A 17,766-nucleotide genomic window follows, 5' to 3' on the forward strand; every position below is an offset into this window, starting at 1 on the left:
CTTGCTTAAATGCTTTGATTCAATTTGCAAATCAGTCACGGTAAAGGGCTGTAGACTTTATACTATGGATGTCAAGAAGAGATCAACTGATGTGACTGGAACATGCAACCGTCTGATCTGAATTCAGCCAAGCTACCGTTGTACCCCAAGACACCACAAACCTATCTGGTGTTTCCTGCTTAAGCCACCTTTTGCCATCCTGCCTTCGATAGCTCAGCTGGTAGAGCGGAGGACTGTAGATGATACATTGGCTATCCTTAGGTCACTGGTTTGATTCCGGCTCAAATGAGCTGGCTTTTGAATTCGGCACGTAGATGTTTCCACGATTTCTTCAGAGATTGCAGGGCAAGATATGCAAAAGTAACACGTCAAGAGGCAGATCTGTCACAGTACACAATGACAGGAATGGTTATTACATGAGATCTCAGGCTTAATAAAAATAACAGGTCAAGATACAAATCTATGACAGTACACTGGTGATTTTCAATCCTGATCCTGGGGACCCCATGCTCTGGGCTGTGTTTCCCAAAAGCGTTGCGATCCTTAATACAACGTAGACGCATTGAAACCAATAGAGTTGCAATCAACTTAGGCTTACGATGACTCTGGATGACTCTCTCCTTTTTCTGACACACCCAGATGAGCTCATGGAGCTCTCTCCTAACTAGCTAATGTTCTTAATCAGGTGTGTTTAATAATGGAGACATACAGAGCGGTGGGATTGGAAACCACTGCAGCACACAACGACAGGACTTCTTTTCACATTAGAAGTCAACAAGAAATCACGTGACCCCGACGTGATTTGAACACGCAACCTTCTGATCTGGAGTCAGACGCGCTACCATTGCGCCACGAGGTCCTGAACCCAGAGGTGATGTGTTTTGCTTAACGCCGTTGACACGGAATGCAAATCAGTAAATATACGGTGCTCAAGGAACACTCTTGATGTTGGACTTTATACTCAGGAGATCAAAAACAGATCGTCTGACCTCAAGGTGATTTGGAGATTTCTTCAGAGATTGCAGGGCAAGATATGCAAAAGTAACACGTCAAGAGGCAGATCTGTCACAGTACACAATGACAGGAATGGTTATTACATGAGATCTCAGGCTTAATAAAAATAACAGGTCAAGATACAAATCTATCACAGTACACTGGTGATTTTCAATCCTGATCCTGGGGACCCCCTGCTCTGGGCTGTGTATCCCAAAAGCATTGCGATCCTTAATACAAGGTAGACGCATTGAAACCAATAGAGTTGCAATCAACTTAGACTTACGATGACTCTGGAAGACACGGCCCTGCAACCCAGAGGTGATGTATTTTGCTTAACGGCCTTGACACAGAATGCAAATCAGTTAATATACGGTGCTCAAGGAACATTCTTCATGTTGGACTTCATACTCAGGAGATCAAAAACAGATCGTCTGACCTTAAGGTGATTTGGAGAAAGACGCGCTACCGTTGCGCCACGAGGTCCTGAACCCAGAGGTGATGTATTTTGCTTAACCGCCTTGACACAGAATGCAAATCAGTAAATACATGGTCCTCAAGGAACACTCTTGATGTTGGACTTCATACTCAGGAGATCAAAAACAGATCGTCTGACCTCAAGGTGATTTGCAGCCAGACAGTCTACCGTTGCACTACAAGATAGCAGAATTTTTTTTTAGTGTTTCATGCTAAAGCACAAATTACAGCTTCACCCTCTGTAAAGGTGTTACAATCAGCAGACCCCCGATGTATACACATTTTGGCCTACAGGCCTTGATCACTATCAGCTCCTCTGTGTCCTCAGGAGTGCCAAATGGCCCTTTTGTTCCTGAAGTAGTGTTTGGGGCAGGAAAGCAGAAATCTTTGATAATTTTCAACCTTACATTTCCTTTTATTGGTGTGGCTGGTTGTTGGTCCTCGTCAAAGAGGTGTCCACCGATCATAGCGTGCCGGAGCCAGAAGACTTGTTGTTTTGTCAATATGTTCTCAAGACTTTGCGGCAGGTATCAATAAACTACAGCACAATCACAGCTCGCCGCTACCCATCGTAAACAGGTTGGGCCTGTCTGTTCCGGTGGGCTCTCAGTGGTGCTAAAGCATCAAATGAAGAGGATGGGATTCGAACCCACACAAACCAAGGCGTGCCGAGCACAACGGACTAGCCTTGCATCGCCTTAACCACTCGACCACCTTTCGTTTTGCGCGGTCCTTTTGTTTAACACTCCCGATTCAGACCACCAGCTCATTAGTAGAGCGCTCAGTGAACTGAACTGAGTGTGTCAGATAGGGAAGACACACAAAAATTGCAGAGTGGGGTCCCCAGGACCACTGCTAAATGTACCGAACGACGAGGATGGGATTCGAACCCACGCGTGAAGAGCACAATGGATTAGCAGTCCGTCGCCTTAACCACTCAGCCACCTCGTCGTATTACGTGGTGTCTTTTATTTAGCACTCGCGATTCAGATCATCAGCTCATTAGTAGAGAACTCAAAGAACTGAACTGAGTGTGTTAGATAAGGAGGACACACAAAAAGTTCAGCATGGGGTCCCCAGGACCTAGATTAAGGTCCAGTGCTAAAGGAACCGAACGACAAGGATGGGATTAGCAGTCCATCGCCTTAACCACTCGGCCTCCCCGCCCCCTTGCTGACTGAGAGAGGCCATGCTGCGGACCTTTTCAGCTGCTGCTGCTGTGCTTTCAGCAGGCTGTTTTGAGCACAGAGGGAATAGTGAATGAGCCGTCTTTTACACACCTCTAATCTGTTCCGTAGAAACACGGTGCAGCAACCCGTGCCAGGAGACTGTTTGTGCGGCAGTTTAAAGCTTGCTACCACCTTGTCGGTTCACATCCACGTAGGTGCCTGCAAAGGTCACGACCGTCGCCGGCATTCTTTCGCAGAGGCAATATTGTAGCCTATGAGGTTTATCCGAGGCGCGATCATTGCTGGTTGAAAACTTAACCCAATACCCCGCCAGGATGACTTGAAATACAGTCAGCTTTGGCAATTTTTGCTAGCCTCTCTGGAGGCTTAGAGTATTGTTGAGAAAAAATTGCCTGGTTTTGTTTCTCGTCGAAAAGGTGTCTGCTGATGATTGAGCGCCAGAGCCAGAAGGCTTGTTGTTTTGTAAATATGTCCTCAAGACGGGTATCATTAAACTGCAGCGCAATTACAGCTCACCGTTACCCATCGTAAACAGGTTGGGCCTGTCTGGTCCGGTGGGCTCTCAGTGGCGCTAAAGCTTCCAGTGCATGTCGAGCACAATGTATTAGCCTTCCACCGCCTTACCCGCTGGACCACCTCGTCATCTTGCGTGGTTTCTTTGTTTAACACTCCTGAACCATGTGCATGTGGATGCCTTCTTCGTCTTTTGTTTCAGCCGCCGAGGGCCTGTTTTCCACTGAGGCCCTGCGTCAAACTCCCTATGAGACACAATCGAACGTTAGTAGTAACCTCCGATTACGGCCGAATGTGGATTCTGCTCGGACGACGGGGCACCGGTACGTCCTTTGTAGCTTTGGCTTGTTAGCCAAACGCTACAGCAGTTTGCCATTTCCCATGAAATCATCCTTGATTTCCTTAAGAAAGGTGCCCCAAATTGGTGGAAAATCACATCTCAACCATACGCTGTCCAAAGCATTGACCCGCCTTCACGCGGCAAAACAGAACGTGTTGTTGGCCCGCACTGCTGGGTCAAACTGCGCTTCCCAAAAACAGATTGGGTCAAAACCGACAGAAGAAAACTCTAAGCCCTACCCACGGGGAGGGCTCCACAGTCTCGCACAACGCGAGAGCCTCCGTTTCGCCTGTGTAATTTGGGGGCCGATGAAAACTGGGTCCGACCCGGTGAAGAAGCCCACGACCAGCCTGGCTAGCTCAGTCGGTAGAGCATGAGACTCTTAATCTCAGGGTCGTGGGTTCGAGCCCCATGTTGGTCGGCTCTGTTGACTCTCTTTCTTCCCAAAAGGGTGGCGGGCTCTAGCGTGCCCATTCGCCGCGCAGGCTGAGTGGATTTTGCGAGCTCCGGAAACATCTTTCAAAACAGATGTCGCTGTTAGTGCGAGCAATTTTAATCCCTATCACTAACCCTAACCCTTGCTTTTACACCGGTGATCCGGCGGCAGCAAGCAACAGCTGCTGTCTCTGTGGCGCTACCTGGAGCAGGATCGTCTGTTTCCGCGGCCGTCTCCTCGTCCAATCACCGATCTCGCCGTCCATTGTGAGAATGGACGAGAGCCAATCGCGTCGCTCGCCGTCCATTGTGAGAATGGACGAGAGCCAATCGCGTCGCTCGCCATCCATTGTGAGAATGGACGAGGCGCCAATCGCATCGCACGCGCTCCATTGTTGAGAGCCAATCGCGTTGCCGCAGCCACCCACCGCGCTTAGCTTCATTCTAATTCATGTAAAAAATCAGACGAACGGAACATCTAATAACTTTTCAAAGTAAGTAATGCATGTTTGCTTCTTTCTTCATATGTGTTTACAGTGTTCTCAATTGGTAACTCGTTACGTTTTCGTCCGTCGTTCATCCGTTTTTGTGTGTTCATAAACTTTTGACTCGCGACTTGTGAATGAAACAATGTTAGTTTGCCTCTAATCCTCCTTATTAAACTCCATTTACACCTTCTGAAGTTCAATTTAAATGGAAAAAAAAAAACGTGTTTCAGCTGTAAATGTAGTCATTCTTTATGACAATTTACCGTGTTTTTACTGTAGTGAATCGTAGTAACCATGTTGTGTTTTTGGCTGATCGATTACAACTGTATGAACACAGTCTTACTATAAATTAAAATCCGAATGTACAAAACAAACAAAACCCATTTTCCTTGTGTTTATCTTTATTTACCATGGTTTTACTATAGTGAGAGTGTAGTAATCATGTTTTGTTTTCATGAATTGCCTATAATCTCTCATTTTAAACACAGTTTGCCTGTAATCTTACTCATTAAACTAAATTTACTCGTTCTGAAGTTGGATTTATTTTTCAGCTGTAAATGGTCATTCCTTATGACAATTCACCATGTTATTACCATAGTGAAAGCCTAGTTGTGTTTTTGGCTGATCGATTACAACTGTATGAACACAGTCTTACTATAAATTAAAATCTGAATGAACAAAAAAACGTTGTGCTTGTGTTCATTGTCATTTACCATGGTTTTACTATAGTGAAAGTGTAGTAATCATGTTTTCTTTTCATGCCTTGCCTATAATATCACATATTAAACACAGTTTGCCTGTAATCTTACTTATTAAACTCAATATAAACAGTCTTACTATGAATAAAATCGTGAATGAAAAAATCACCATGGTTTTACTAATGTGAAAGTGAAATGATCATGTTTGGTTTTCATGACTTGCCTAAAATCTCTCATATAAAACACCATTTGCCTGTAATTTTGCATAATAAACATGTATTCTTTTTTTTTCAGTTTTGATTAGGATTTAAAAAATGTTTTGTTGTAGAAATTGTCATTTCTAATTAAAATGTAATGTGATTTTGCTATGTGTGACTGTAGTAATCAAGTTTTGAGTTTGCAGATGGATTACCATTTGTATAAACACAGATAAAAGTGCTACAAATAATAATTAAAATGAAAACGCAATGTTATATAGACATAAAGGGAGGGTAACACTTTATTTAACATTGTCATTAATACACGATATATGTAGTTACTATAGCAATAACAGTAAATTATAAATAATTGGATGCAACTAATTATAAACCAAACAAAACACTAGTCTTACCCCTATAGTAACTGCATATGGTAATTTAATATTCAAATACTTATATGCATAATTGTAGTTTAACACCTTTGAAAGTGTAACCTTATTTTGCTTTATTAGTAATAAAATAATGTTTTATTGTTGTAATGGGTGCCATGATTTAGTTAGCTTGAATAGATATGATTGTATCATTATAAATAAATTAAAAACATTTGTGTAGTTGTCCAATACTTGCAAAAATACACATTACTAACTATTATTTCCCTATTATATTTAGATGAGCACTAAGCCAAAGAGCCACAAGGCCATGGGTGATGGCGAGTGGATGGCGAGGTCGAGGACTTTTGTCAGCTCTGGGGTTTGTCCGTCTGGAGGCAACAGACCAGCACCACGGCAGCGGAAGTGGCACAACCTCTACCAGAAGGTAAAGTTACCTGTATCTCATTGTAGAATATGTATGTGTACATTATTTGTCAAACATTTTTACACATGACTGTGTTTAATGTTTTTGAAAGAAGTGACTTTTTAAGTCTGCATTTATTTGATCAAAAATACTGGAAAAAACAGCTAAATAGCTTGTACTGCATATTTGTATTTATTTTTTTATTTTTTAAATGAAAACTGATATGTTTTGCAGAATTCATTGATGAATAAAAAGTTAAAAGAACAGCATTAATTTCTCTAAAAAAAAAACTTTTGAACAGTCCTGTATATCGTTAAAGAAGATTTTCTATTTGATTTCTAATGCTGTTCTTTATTGAACTTTTTATTCTTCAATGAATCCTGAAAAAAGTATCACAGATTACATTAAAAAATACATTAAGCAGCACAACTGTGACCAACATTAGCTAATTAGCTAATTAGAATGATTTCTAAAATGATAGTTAAATATTCAGCGTTGATGACAGAAATAATTTAAATTTAAAGTTTATGGAACTATAAATTTAAACTGTAATGACATTTTACAATATTACTGATGTTTTCTTTATTTTGATCAAATAAATGCAGGATCGATGAGCATAAGGCACTTCTTTCAAAAAACATTAAAAATATTAATGTGTCCAAACTTTTGACTGATCCTGTATTTGTGTTTCCTGTTATTAAATTTTGTTTTGGTTTTTTATAGGAGAACTGCTTGGTGTTGACTACTTCCTGAGTCAGACTGGACAGCCCCTGGTAGTGGAACCTGACTCAGAAGAGACAGAGAACATGCTGGAGGATGTGGATGAAGGCGAGGATGAAGAAGACGAGGGCTTCAGGGAGGACCAAACACTTGACATTACTGAGTCGAGTCTTACCGATGACCCAAGCTTCTCTGTAAAAAATGTAAAAAAAAAAAAAATGAATAATGAATAATTGGCTATGACTGATTGAAAAATAAAAGTTTGGTGATGATTAAATAACTCTTTTTGTATGTCTTTGTTACAGTATCTTTTAACAGTTATAGGCCCTTTTAAAAATGTTGATAAATTTGGGGATTATTTCATAAATCATTCTTAGGGTTGCGAGGCACAGCTTTCTCAGGGCGTTTATCTTGTGCACCTTCAATAAGCTGGCTTGTTTTAAAAGAACTCAGCGGCGGGCATTTGGTGAACATTTTCACCAGCTCGAGTAGTTTGCTGTGGCATGTGGATGCCTTCTTTACTGATGATCTGTCTCTGGGGCTCATCTAGTTGACATAGTATCCGCTGACATTCGGCTGAAGGTGCTGATCCACCATCTGCTCTTGGTACGGACTGGAACCGGGGGACTGTAGTGACCATCAGATCGGAATGCAGAATGGATCTGGTGGCTACGGTGACCTCAGAATAAGAAGAAACAGACTAATATTAATGTAGATGCAAAAGTTCCATGTTGCCACAAAGTCAATACCCAATACCCCACCGGGATGACTTGAAATACAGTCAGCATCGGCAATTTTTGCCAGTCTCTCTGGAGGCTTGTTGAGAAAGATAGTCTTGCTTCGTTTTGTTTCCTTTTATTGGCGTGGCTGGTTGTTGGTCCTCGTCAAAGAGGTGTCCACCGATCATAGCGTGCCGGAGCCAGAAGACTTGTTGTTTTGTCAATATGTTCTCAAGACTTTGCGGCAGGTATCAATAAACTACAGCACAATCACAGCTCGCCGCTACCCATCGTAAACAGGTTGGGCCTGTCTGTTCCGGTGGGCTCTCAGTGGTGCTAAAGCATCAAATGAAGAGGATGGGATTCGAACCCACACAAACCAAGGCGTGCCGAGCACAACGGACTAGCCTTGCATCGCCTTAACCACTCGACCACCTTTCGTTTTGCGCGGTCCTTTTGTTTAACACTCCCGATTCAGACCACCAGCTCATTAGTAGAGCGCTCAGTGAACTGAACTGAGTGTGTCAGATAGGGAAGACACACAAAAATTGCAGAGTGGGGTCCCCAGGACCGAGGATCACTGCTAAATGTACCGAACGACGAGGATGGGATTCAAACCCACGCGTGCAGAGCACAATGGATTAGCAGTCCATCGCCTTAACCACTCGGCCACCTCGTCGTATTACGTGCCCTCTTTTATTTAGCACTCCCGATTCAGATCATCAGCTCATTAGTAGAGAACTCAAAGAACTGAACTGAGTGTGCTAGATAAGGAGGACACACAAAAAGTTCAGCATGGGGTCCCCAGGACCTAGATTAAGGTCCAGTGCTAAAGGAACCGAATGACAAGGATGGGATTAGCAGTCCATCGCCTTAAGCTATCACCCTAGGAAGCGGAACTGATGGCAAAATGAAAGGAAGAGAGAGGGGTGGTGCTGGTGCATTGACAGGGAGTCCTTGATGTGATGGCGGAGCTTGTGTGATGGCCTGAGGTTGTGACATCCTCTTCAGTTTTGCCTCTCCAGCAGTGTTTGGTGGCAAGACAAAAAGGTGAGGCTCAGCCAAACTGCCTGAAAAAAGTGCCAGTCCTTTCTGCATAGCCGCAGGAAGATTCTCAGGTCCTGCCATAGGTGCGTCTGAGGCTTGGATACCCTGTTCATGCGACCTGCAACGCCTGCTGAACCTGGGAGAAACATTTAACAACCAAGGTTTGGTCAGCCATGTCAATTAACTGCTTTGAATTTTAGGCTTACAGTATGTAACAATGCTAATTTACTTACCATTGTGTGACTGTTGCAGCGTTCACTTCTGGGAGCTGGATGGTGGTCTCGCTCATCACCTTAGCATTGGTGAGGATGCACTCTCGGATGTGCTTGTATGCACGTGCCACCATTGTGAAGCGGGACACCCTCACTCCTTCACAGCGCACTGCATTTGGGTAGAGCATGCAGAGCTTTGTGAAGATGGCCTCCACCACTCGATTGCAGTCAGGCCACTGTGCAGGACTATGAGCGCCAACGAAACACCTGCAAAATACATCAGAATACATATTAATGAAAAACTGTTTTTAATGAGCGATCCTTACTCTGTCTTATTTTCACTGTTCTATTCTGTCTGTTTTACTTTGTGTTGTCTCGATATTTGTTTATATTAAAGATATTTAAATTTAATACATTAAATATGCTTGCTTCTGCTAAATAAATAGTGCATTGTGTGGTTGGAACTGTTCATAGCAACATACCTACCTAGCAACATAACAAAAGTCAGCATTACACATAAATCACTTTTAATTTATGTTATAACTAGGCTAAATTTGAACTTAATAAGCTGCAGGAAGATAAGCTAGACACAAGGCGTGAGGTATTACTTATTTTACTAGAAATCCTTTAACATACCTTTTGGTGCTCTCCACACCTGGTGCCACAATTGTTTTCGTGGCCCTGAATCGTCCCTGTTTAAGGGTAGATTGGTAACGTGGTGGGTAAATAGTCCTCTTTTTGTCATATTCTCCTAATGCCTGCCAAAGAGTTATGATCTTGGCACACTCCTCTCCAGTCAAGGCCAGACGGTGGTCTCTTAGGCTAACCAAAAACTCTGCCAAGTCCTGCACAGCTCCATAGCCCTCAATATTATCAGGTCCCACAGAATCCTAAAATTAAAGTTAGTTTAGGACAGTTTGATAGCACCAATGAAAGATCTGCAAACATAACCCAGATTTTGTTGACACACATCTAAATGTACATTAAAAAAATATACTGGGCCCTTACATCATGTGAAGTGACCTCTTCTGCAACAGAGATTCCAGACAGAGACGTCATGGAGCTGGTGACAGCGGACGTGGCTGGTGAAGGCGGGACCACAGACAGAGACGTCATGGAGCTGGTGACAGCGGACATGTCTGGTGAAGGCGGGACCACAGACAGAGACGTCATGGAGCTGGTGACAGTGGACGTGGCTGGTGAAGGCGGGACCACAGATAGAGACGTCATGGAGCTGGTGACAGCGGACGTGGCTGGTGAAGGCGGGACCACAGACAGAGACGTCATGGAGCTGGTGACAGCGGACGTGGCTGGTGAAGGCAGGACCACAGACAGAGACGTCATGGAGCTGGTGACAGCGGATTTGTCTGGTGAAGGCGGGACCACAGACAGAGACGTCATGGAGCTGGTAACAGCGGACGTGTCTGGTGAAGGCGGGTCCACAGACAGAGACTTCATGGAGCTGGTGACAGCGGACGTGTGTGGTGAAGGCGGGACCACAGACAATGACATTGGGCTTGGTGCTGGAGGGGTTGGACATGGTGCTGCAGACACTGAAGATGCAGCAGGTGAACGTTCTGTCTCAAAAGTCGGGACAGTGATGTCCTGAATCTCCTCAAGCTCACCACAACTTTCTTCCACCTCCATAGCAACCTTACTTGTCTCTGACACCTCAATGGCCAGTCTGTAATCTTGGAGGACTTTACCAGTTTGTTGGTAAAGATACTCAACTCCTATTAGCTCACCTTTAAAATATTAAAATAGTAACAATCAAAATATATACTATAACTCAACGGCTAAATAGTATGTGTATCCATTAATTCAACTGTCAACATAAACAACAAATTGTTACCTACCAGAGTACTTTCTGGGCCCAACATAAGGAACGATTTTGTGCCCCAAATCTCCTCTGCAAGCTTATTGGCAGCATGTCGGAGCAGATTATTGTAAGTATGTGGTTGCTGCTCATCAGTGGTTGCTGCCACAGCCCGGTCCTCATTCCAACGTGCAAGACCATCCAAAAGAAACGCTTGGTAAAAGGTATCACTTGCCAGCGTACCTGTAAATTCAAAAAAGAGCACACAAATATTATATATTATATATTATATATTATACACAAATAGCTCATTATTATTTCGATGTATAATCAAATCAAATCTTATTAATAATTTTGCTGAAACACGCATTTACCTGGAATGAATCTATTCAGGTGCAAGTGAAATGATTCAAGGGATGTTGATCCTTTTGCACAGCGATAGGTTGGCAGACGGTGCCCTCCCTTCAGTAAAGTGCCCGTCTGCAGGTAAAGCTGTACCCCTGGAGGATCCTGGATGCAAGCCACATGCTTCCATTGTGACTTGAGGATCTCTGTCATTCGGGCAGTGTTTATAAGTGGGACCCCCAGAGTGTCACGGCCAGCCTCTCCACCAAAGGCCTGAATAAGGCCCTCAATCATGGTCTGGGTCTCTTTGGTCCCACGGGTGGTTCGTCTGCAATGCAGGGAAAGCTCATTGCGGCTAATACAGCGCAGAACATCAGCCTCAGATGAGGGTTTTCGATCAGCCTCTAGCTCTGCCTGCTTTGCCTTCTTGAGGGCTGTCAGGTCCACCTGGTCCCACATGAAAATGCAGTGGCTGAGCCGACTCATGAATGAGGCATAAAGCTGATGAGAATCAGTCGTGCAGCCCACGGCAAACCTTCTCATAAAGTGCCATATGTCTAAGCGAATGGTCATCTGGTCCCACTCCTCGAACATCCTCCTCAGAAGAGTGTTTCCACAGCAGTCTCGGTCGACATACAAAACTTCAGGAGGAGCCACCCCAGCATGTCTGTAGCAATTGATGAGGCCTTCAATCATTGGTCCCAGTCCAAATCCTTCACTAGCTGTGAGCACGGACATGATTACCTGTCCATGCTCATTGCCGACATTCGTTGCCCAGGTTGCGGTGCCGTAACTGTGTCCTGCCAGTTTTCTGGCCACTTTTTTAGTGGAATCCATCTTTAGAATTCTACCATACTGTGAAGTTATGGCAGCCTTGATCTCCTCCAGCCTTTGCAGGACATCTTGGGCGTACACTTGCATCAGCCACCGATGCTTAGGGACAAAAGGCATGGAAGGAGCAGGTTCAAACGTAGCAGGCAGGAACAGACCCGATGTGATCGCACTGGCAATCCTTTTGCAATCTGTCATGTATGTGACTGTCTTTTGCAACCATACTTCAGCATGACGCTCCTGCAGCTTACGCTGGATCTGGCTGCTGCTGTTTCCCAGTCCTCGCTGACGCATCAAACTTACAACCTCAAAGTCACATGCAAGTTTTGATGTAAGGATGCAGGGGAACTGCACCCTGTGGCCAACGTCAAGTTGGGAGACGATATCATGACTCCAGCTGATGACTTTCCTCTTACATCTTGGGCAGGCCAGATACTCAGATGCCACAAAGTAAGTACATGGTACCCAAAGCAACCACTTGCCTAATTTTTTGGTGCAAGCCAGCTGATGTAAGGAGGACTTTTTGACAGTCTGGGTGCGGACACATCAGCTTCACTTGCCACAGTTTCCGTGGCATCCAGAGCAGCAGGGGATGGCCAAAGTAATTCTCCAAGGAAGGAGAATAACTGGTCTTCAGTGGCACCTGTGGTGGATACCACCAAAGTTTGTCCACCCTGCTAAAGACCAGCTCAGGATGCCCCTGTTGTGTCCACCTGAACAGGGCCTTGGACATCCACCTCTGGTCCACTTCAGGCAGGGTGTGTAACCATCCAGCTGGAAGGCAGACTCGTTGTGCTGGAAAAAAAACAAACACAGCTCGACTGCTGGCCAAAAAACGGCCTTTGACGCAGGAAGACGTGCGGCCCGTTCGAAGAGGGAAGTAAAGAGGAGCCCACCTTCCCATACCGGGAGTCGAACCCGGGCCGCCTGGGTGAAAACCAGGAATCCTGACCACTAGACCAAATGGGAGATGGTCATTGGAAGCCTTGTCCGGGTAAAAAAAAAGATTCCAAAAACAGTCAGGCCACGCATTCGAAAAAACAAGCGTGGTCTTGCAATGTAACCGTTATCTCAAGGAAAAACAGCCTATCGCCGGTCTGTCAAGGTACAGAAATGAAAAAATCATGAGATTAGTAATGAAACTGAGACGCGGTTTTAACCGGACAAGTTGCTGATTATTGGCTAGTTCAGATTTCATTTTGTGTCCAACTTTTTCTCAAAGCCTGGGTGACAAGTAGGAATAGGGCAACAATTCGGCAAGCCTGTGACATCAAAACCAAACTGCATTACGCAAAAAGCGCAGCGCGAGCTAGCCAGGAGTCGAACCTAGAATCTTCTGATCCGTAATCAGACGCATTATCCATTGCGCCACTGGCCCACCAACTGGGGGACCTCGTGCTTGCACCCGACTTGTTGGTTTTCGACATGACAGAAGCCTGTATTGCTGTCTGCTTGTTCTCATGCTATTAGAAGGCCAGCATCAGATCAGCCCTTCCCTGGTGGTCTAGTGGGTAGGATTCGGCGCTCTCACCGCCGCTGCCCGGGTTCGATTCCCGGTCAGGGAACGCTCTTTTGCCCCCCTCCCCCCCAAAAGCGGACTGTGAAATCAAGCTCTGCTGGCTGCTTTCAGACTGCCGGCCCCCCCAAAAAAGGTGGGCACATGAAAAAACTAACTCATTCGAGCCGTAGTCGAACCAGCTACCTAAGGATTGCCAACACTCCACCTACAGTCCTCCGCTCTACCAGCTGAGGTATCGAAGGCACGGGTCTGTGGGTTCACAACCTCTGCCTATTAGGTTTCTGCAGCTCGACTGCTGGCCAAAAAACGGCCTTTGACGCAGGAAGACGTGCAGCCCGTTCGAAGAGGGAAGTAAAGAGGTGCCCGCCTTCCCATACCGGGAGTCGAACCCGGGCCGCCTGGGTGAAAACCAGGAATCCTGACCACTAGACCATATGGGAGATGGTCATTGGAAGCCTTGTCCGGGTAAAAAAAAAGATTCCAAAAACAGTCAGGCCACGCATTCGAAAAAACAAGCGTGGTCTTGCATTGTAACCGTTATCTCAAGCAAAAAATGCCTATCGCCGGTCTGTCAAGGTACAGAAATGAAAAAATCATGAGATTAGCAATGAAACTGAGACGCGGTTTTAACCGGACAAGTTGCTGATTATTGGCTAGTTCAGATTTCATTTTGTGTCCAACTTTTTCTCAAAGCCTGGGTGACAAGTAGGAATAGGGCAACAATTCGGCAAGCCTGTGACATCAAAACCAAACTGCATTACGCAAAAAGCGTAGCGCAAGCCAGCCAGGAGTCGAACCTAGAATCTTCTGATCCGTAGTCAGATGCGTTATCCATTCCGCCACGCGGGGGGCCAGCTGTGAAAAGTTGTAATTCACTGACAGCCAATCAGATTGCAGCATTTTTGCCAGCTGTCCTTGGTGCTGAATTTTACTTTCCCTGTCCATGGTACTGAAATGCTGCATTAGTTATTCAAAACATGCCTTCAGTGGAATTTAGAGAGTGCTAAAACAAGTATAAACAAAAAAGAAGAAAAAAAAAACACAAGTATAACCAAGGAAATTATAGCTGCTGCAAAGCAATGGGAGTGGACAAAAAGAACAAGGTCAATTATATATATGTACACAAGCAAATAACAATCAATGAGATTAATCAGTACACATTTTACAAACAGTTGCAATTTACCAGAATATGCTCCATTTAGGTCTTATGTGCTAGGATGGATGGACAAAAACAATGACCAATTAAAATGTGTATGTAACTGAAAGGAATGGATGGAGCAACAGAATGGTGCAACATGAAAATAATGGATGATTAGAGTTCAATAACAACACTGCAATAAGTGTTTTAAACTGTACAATCTTAGACTGTTAAATGTTGAGAATGAAAAAAGCCAAAACAAAACCCTTCAAAGTCATATTTTAACTGTTTATTTAACAACATACACTGTAAAAAAAATCCTGTTAATTTACAGTAAAGAACTGGCAGCTAGATTTGCCAGCATAAGGCTGTAATTCTACAGTACACCTGCTGTAACATGGAACAACAATTAATTACTGTAAAACATTTCACAGTACTGTGCTGTAGAAAATATAAGATACAGTATAACACTGTTTTCCATTATTCTGTTTTAGCATTCCCACTGTAATATCATACTTTATTACTATATACTTTAATGTATTAAAATGCTGTAGAATGTGAGCTTTATTTATTATTTAAAATGTGCATTCTAAAATGAATTAAACAAACGGCTTCGACAAAAGATGGCTTTAAAACAGTAGGCTTTTATTAAAGCCAAAATACATTCAATAAGTTTCCACTTCACATTTTGCCATTTAAAAGAACCCAATGCTCTGACTTCACATAAACATTTGGTTGCAGAACAGAATGAGGAAAATGTTCACAAATGTGATTGTATAACACAATGCTATGTATTCACATGAAAATGTAGATGCAGAACAAAAAAAAAAGTTTACATAAAGATGTGGTTGCAGAAAGTGCTGTGATTTCACATGAACAATGGTTTTCAGAACACTGCGCTGACTTCACATGAACATTTAGTTGCAGAACAGAATGCTGTAAATTTTCGCAAATATGTGAATGCAGAACACAATGCTATGTCTTCACATGAAGATGTAGTTGCAGAACACCATGCTAAGTTTAAATAAAGATGTGGTTAAAGAACAAAGTGCTGTAATTTCACATGAACACTGGTTTGCAGAACACTGCGCTGACTTCACATGAACATTTAGTTGCAGAACAGAACGCTGTGAGTTTGCACTAGTGTAATACTTTGTGGGTGATTTCGGGGCATTAATTCTACGTAAACTAGAAGATTAATAAAGTAAAACCCTCAAACATGGCCAAGCTCTTCTTAACGCCATCTCTCCTTTATTTATTTTTCTCTCTCCCCCAACTCCTCCGTCAAAATAAAAGTCCTCACAACAATATCCAAAGACACAGAATGGATACTATTGGATAACACTGAATGTTCAAATATAACATTAGCATTTATTTTCCAACATAAACTCTATAGTTACATAACTCTGTTAAACTTAATTTAACTCTTACACTACATCCACCCTCCGGAAAAGAAACGTCCTCGTTTCCTTAAAATACAAAACAGAAACAGTAAACCCTTTACATGAAAACAAAAAAAAAACTGCTTTCTAGACATTAGAATTTTTTCAAGCAAAAACACTGGTATTGAACCCAGTCAAAACAAGTTGTAGAATTTCACACATTATAAAAAAAATTAACGTAACAAAATAAAAATAACACTTGGAATGTAGCAGTTTCCCCATTTTAACATATTTCACATTATCCCACTTGGTTTTCAATCATACATTACATAATCCCATACCTGAATGTTAACCCTTTAGGCGCCAGGGTTTTTTTTTTTTTTAAAAATGCTGGATTTTAACATCAAGATTTCAAAAGCTTGTGGCTTGAAATGGCTTAAAGATAGAGATCTACTGTAAATTAGAAAAATGTTGGGCATCACCAAAGGTTGATGTGGGGTGTAAATATTCTCATCTAATTTGCATATTATGACATCATCATGGGGGCGGCATTATTGAAATTCATAATAATCAGGAAATAGTAGATATTGAATTGATGTTTTTTAGTTTTTTGCCTTTTTATCCTCATTCCAAATGATCAGAAAGGAGAAAACCAACAATAAAACAGGAAAAATTAATCAAGTATTACTATATTACTATACTATATAGTAAAACGCATGTGAACAGCAGCCTAATGTTTGATTAGTGCATCAGTAATACTCAGGAAATAATAGATATTGAATGGGTGTTTGAACTTATTTGCACATTTTTTGTCTTTTATCCTCATTCCAAATTATCAGAAAAGAGGATACCAACAATATAACAGGAAAAAGTACTAAATTATTACTATTCTGTATAGTAAAATGCATCTGTACAGTAGCCAACTGTTTGATCAGTTCATAATAATATTCAGGAAATAATAAATATTGAATGGATATTTGAAGTTATTTGCTCATTTTTTTGTCTTTTATCCTTATTTCAAATAATCAGAAAGAGGAAACCAACAATAAAACAGGAAAAAGTACTAAATTCTTACTATATTACTATTTGATGTAGTAATGAAATGCATGTGAACAGTAGCCAACTGTTTGATCATTTCATAAGTAATATTCAGGAAATAAAAGATAATAAATGGATGTTTGAACTTATTTGCATGTTTTTTTTTTTAATCCTCATTCCAAATGATCAAGAAAGAGAACACCAACAATAAAACAAAAATATTACTTATTACACTACTATATAGTAGTAAAATGATCAAATGGATGAGAATAGAGGAAACCAACAATAAAACAGAAGAAATTACTAAATTATTAGTATATTAGTATACCCCTGTGTACACTCACCCCTGCCACCCCCATTCCTTTTGGGCAAAGAGACGAAATGATCGCTGGTTTGTGGTTTGTGAACACGTTCTCGTCGTGCGCGGCGGCACCACTGTTATGGAAAGATGTACCGGGAGACGCGCGTGGCGCGTCTATTAGACGGCCAATCGTCACTCCCAAAAGGCAAACATTCCCCTTCAGAGTGAGAATCGGCAAATAACATTTGCAACATTTGTTTGTGCTTTATTTGTTCGTGCTTCATGAACAATCTCGTCTTACACAGCAGCACAACTGCTCCGCAAAGATGTACCGCGAGATGCACGTCTATTAGACGGCCGATTGTCATTTCCAAAAGACAAATATTCCCCTTTAGAATCACAATTAGCAAATAACATGTGCAACACATCCTCACGGTACAACTTTTTATCAGCCGTTTGGTGCTTTTCTCCTCACAAATCTGACAATTTACTCTATTTACGCTATGAACTGTACTGCTTCCGCATCAATGAAGATCGCTCACTTTCTCTCTGATTTCCTCCAACACTTTGAA

General features: G+C 42.6%; 5 non-coding genes across 5 annotated transcripts; 2 read left to right on the forward strand and 3 right to left on the reverse strand.

Annotated features, from left to right (window-relative positions):
- Nucleotides 1-787: 787 nt before the first annotated feature.
- On the reverse strand, nucleotides 788-859 carry trnaw-cca (transfer RNA tryptophan (anticodon CCA)). The gene has a single exon. It is a non-coding gene; the product is annotated as a tRNA-Trp (tRNA).
- A 2,025-nt stretch (nucleotides 860-2,884) lies between these two features.
- LOC141283940 (U4 spliceosomal RNA) lies at nucleotides 2,885-3,025 on the forward strand. The gene has a single exon (XR_012338306.1). It is a non-coding gene; the product is annotated as a U4 spliceosomal RNA (small nuclear RNA).
- Nucleotides 3,026-12,713: 9,688 nt separating this feature from the next.
- trnae-uuc (transfer RNA glutamic acid (anticodon UUC)) lies at nucleotides 12,714-12,785 on the reverse strand. The gene has a single exon. It is a non-coding gene; the product is annotated as a tRNA-Glu (tRNA).
- A 524-nt stretch (nucleotides 12,786-13,309) lies between these two features.
- trnae-cuc (transfer RNA glutamic acid (anticodon CUC)) lies at nucleotides 13,310-13,381 on the forward strand. Its single transcript has one exon. It is a non-coding gene; the product is annotated as a tRNA-Glu (tRNA).
- Nucleotides 13,382-13,703: 322 nt separating this feature from the next.
- Nucleotides 13,704-13,775, reverse strand: trnae-uuc (transfer RNA glutamic acid (anticodon UUC)). The gene has a single exon. It is a non-coding gene; the product is annotated as a tRNA-Glu (tRNA).
- Between the last annotated feature and the right edge of the window lie 3,991 nt (nucleotides 13,776-17,766).

This window comes from Garra rufa, chromosome 13, assembly GCF_049309525.1.
Source record: "Garra rufa chromosome 13, GarRuf1.0, whole genome shotgun sequence".
In the NCBI taxonomy this organism is placed as follows: domain Eukaryota; kingdom Metazoa; phylum Chordata; class Actinopteri; order Cypriniformes; family Cyprinidae; genus Garra; species Garra rufa.